Source organism: Myodes glareolus, chromosome 6 (genome assembly GCF_982192425.1).
Source record: "Myodes glareolus chromosome 6, mMyoGla1.1, whole genome shotgun sequence".
NCBI classification, from domain to species: domain Eukaryota; kingdom Metazoa; phylum Chordata; class Mammalia; order Rodentia; family Cricetidae; genus Myodes; species Myodes glareolus.
The window spans coordinates 49,052,766-49,056,805 of NC_142031.1; positions in this window are offsets into that span (position 1 = coordinate 49,052,766).

Consider the following 4,040-nt stretch of genomic DNA (forward strand, 5'->3'; position numbering starts at 1 on the left):
GTGGTCTCCTCCCTCCAGAGCCAGGGCCACGTCTGTCATGTTCACCACTTTAATCCCAACGCCCAGAACTGAGTCACTGGCATCGCTGGGCCTCCGAAAGGATTTGCCAAGCAGCATTCTGAAGAAAGCTGGTGGAGCACCCAGAGTGGGTGTGGCCGCGGAGGCCTGTGGAGCACCTAGCATAGGTGTGCCTGGCGGAGGCCTTTGAAAACGGTCTCAGTGGGTGCGGTCAGTCACTGGCTGGCTTCCCTGACCTCGGCAGACACAGTTTCTCATCAGCTACTGTTAAACTGTTATGGATACTTCTTAGGGTGTGTGTCCCTGGGAGTTGCCCTGGTGAAACACCACCCATTTTTTTCTCCTTCTACTTCTAAAGATTTATTCTATGCATAGAAATGTTTTCCCGCATATTTGCCTGTGTATCACACATGTGTGGAGAACCTGAGGAGGTCAGAAGAGGGCGTTGGACCCGCTGGAACTGAAGTTGTGGATGGCTGGGAACCGCCATGTGGGTGCTAAGAAGGGAACTCAAGTGTACTACTGGACCAGTCTTCCCTCTGTTTAGCCTAGAAGCCCTCTCTCTAAAGATTCTATCTATCTATCTATCTATCTATCTATCTATCTATCTACTATCTATCTATCTATCATCTATCTATCTTCATTTATTTATTTATTTGTTGTTTTTTTTTTGTGAGACAGGGTTTCTTTGTGTAGTTTTTTTGGAGTCTATTCTGGAACTCTCCCTCTACACCAGACTGGCCTCAGCTTCACAGAGATCCTTCTGTCTCTGCTTGCCTAGTACTGGGGATTAAAGGCGTGCAAAAATTATGTGTATGTGTGCATGTCTGTGCGTGGGTATGTACTTGTGAATACAGGTGCCTGTGGAGGCAGAGGTTTGGATTCCCTGACGTTGCAGCTGCCTGACATCAGGGCTGGGAGTCAAACGCAGGTCCTCTGGAAAAGCAGTATGGTCCTCAGTATTATTTTTGCTAGTTTTTTTGGGGGGGAGGGGGGATGGTTCACATAGTCCACAACATGTAGCTGAGGATGGTCTTGAAATCATGATCCTCCTGCCTCTCCCTCCTGAGTGCTACGATCACAGGCAGGCACTAGTCTCCTCTTCCCTGTGATGCGGTGCTAGGGATAAAACCTAGGGCCTTGTGCATCCTGGGAAAGTGCTCTACCCATTGCACTACGCCTTCAACCCCTCCTTTTTTTTGGCATTTATTTGTTTACTTATTTTGATGCAGGGTTGCTGTGGGACAATGGTCTGTACCCTGTCACTTGTATTTTAAATAAACGCTGATTGGCCAGTCGCCAGGCAGGAAGTAGAGGTGGAAGAACGTGAATTCTGGGAAGTTTCAGTCTGCAGTCGTCACCCAGACACAGAGGAAGCAACATGTGACTTCCTCGCCAAAAAACGTACCAAGTCACGTGGCTAACACAGACAAGAATTATGGGCTAATATAAGTTGTAAGAGTTAATAAGAAGCCTGAGATACTAGGTCAACCAGTTTATGATTAATGTAGATCTCTCTGTGTTTATTTGGGACTAAATGGCTGTGGGACCTGGTGGGACAGAAGCCTCAGTCAACACAGGGTCTCACTCTGTAACCCAGGCTGGCCTTGGACTCAGAGCGATTCCCCTGTCTCAGTCTGCTGAGTGCTTGAAGATGAGGTCTGAGCCACAGTGCTCGGCTAGCATGACCACTTTTGAGCAGGCACTGGAGCAGCTGCGCTTCAGTTTGGGGAGTTGGTTACTTCTCGCTTCTGCCTCCACCTCAGGCCTTCCAAAGAGACACACCTGATCCTCCTGGCCTACACTGTGTGTGTGTGTGTGTGTGTGTGTGTGTGTGTGTGTGCGCGCGCGCACGCACGCGCGTGAGCCTGTGAGTGCATGCGGAGGCCAGATGAGGACTTCTGTTCTCCCGCTCTCTACTTTTCTTCATTGATGTAGGGTCTCTCACTGAACCTGGAGCTTGTCATTTTGGGGCTCCAGGATTCTGCCCATTTCCAGCCCTGTGCTTATCTCTGCCCCCTCCCAACACCCGGGGTTATAGGTGCACAAGTTACACCTGTTTTTTAAAAAAATTCTATTTACTTTAAATTTTATTTCTTTTTGTATATGTGCATTTATCCATGGCTCGTGTGTGAAAATAGAGCCAGGCTTGGTGGCATACTCCTTTAATCCCAGAACTCTGGAGGCAGGCAGACCTGTGAGTTCAAGGCCACCTGGTCTACAGAGTCAGTTCCAGGACAGCCAGGGCTACACAGAGAAGCCAGAGGACAGCCTGGTGGAGTCAGTTCTCTTCCTTCACTGGGACTTGCGATGCACGCGCTCTTCCCCAACGACCCACCTCACAGGCCAATAGATAGCTTCAAACTGTAGTAGAAGAGAGTCCACGTAAGTTTCCCCATCAGAACTGCTTAGAGCACAGCTCAGTGACACAAAGAAGGTCGCCCTGTGGCACAGCCTCCTGTCTCCACATTGTGGAAACTCTATTCCAGTTACACATTCAGTAAGTCCATGGCTCACACTTGCCCTTGGTGTCTCTGCTTCTGCTTCCCACATCCACACCTCAAATGACTCTCGGACCTTAAAAAATAGAATAACACTATTGGTCTGGCATTCCATTTATTTGTTTCTTGTTTTATTTTATAAGACAGAGGCTCACTATAGCCCAGGCTGACCTTGAATGTACAATTCTCCTGTCTCAGCCTCCTGAATGCTGGGATTACAGTCATGAGCTATGATGTCTAACTAATACTGATCTCTTTGCAATGGGTTATTTCACTGAGTGTAAGGATTCTTCTGTATCACAGCACACACCTGACTCTTTCTTTTCTTGTCTTCTCTGAGTATTATTCTGCAACACACACACACACACGCACACACACACACACGCAATCTTCTACTTATCAACTCACCTGTCTAAGGACAGTATGGTGGTTTGTACTTTTTTGTCTGTTGTTTATATTGCTGATATTGGACAAGCTGTACAAATACCTTTTTGAGATCTTTCATCTAGATATGCATCCAGAGGCAGACTTGCTGGATCATATGTTATTCTAGGCTTATATTATTTATTTATTTTTCTGTGTGTATGTGCGTGTACCTGCCATGGCATACATGTAGAGGTCATAGAATAACTTATAGGAGTCGATTCTCTCCTTCTACCACGTGGGTCCTGGGAATCAAATTCAAACCATCAGGCTTGATGTCGAGTGCCTTTACCCATGGAACCATCTCTTTGGCCCTTGGTGTGTGTGCACACCCACGTGTGCTTAAAAAGACATGATCTCATGTAGTTCAGGCTAGACTTAAACTTACCGTGTAACTGAGGGTGATCCTGAATTCCTGCGCCTCCTGCTTCCACCCTCTGAGCGCGGAAAAGTGCAGGTGCCACCACACACCTGCCTCATCCTTACGGGGACGATCAGAGCACCTTACAGAGTTGTGGAACTCTTTATAGTCTTCTCAACATGCCCAGATTCCAGTTTCTCCACTTTCTCACCAAAACCTTATTTTTTGGTTCTCCTGTAGTTTTTTGTATTGCTGAGACTGAAACTGAGAGCTTTGGGCATGCTGAGCCAGTGTTAGCCCTGAGCCATGTCTTAGCCCCTCACTGCGGGGATTCTAGGCAGGTGCCCTACAGCTGACATGGTCTCCGGTACCTATCAGTTCTCTGACCTGGAGGAATGGAGCTGGGATTCAACCTCCTGGTCTGGAAAATCTACTCCAGGGAAGCTGTGTGAGATTCCCTGAGATGAAGGCCTCACATGCCTGTGGTGTGTGGTGCCATGCATGGGGAGCACTGTATCCCTGCTCACTCTTCAATTCTTGTCACCACTTTGTTTCTTTCAGGAGCTGACCCTAAGTCAAGTATCTGGACACCAGTAACTGGGCTGAGAAGCGATTTCAGCAAATACCAGTAAAGAAAGAAGAGAGTCGAGAGAATTGAAAGCAGGTACCCAAAGGAATACATATAGGTACATGCTCAGAGTAGCGCGTTTTCCCATCCCCAGAGACGGAAGCAGTCC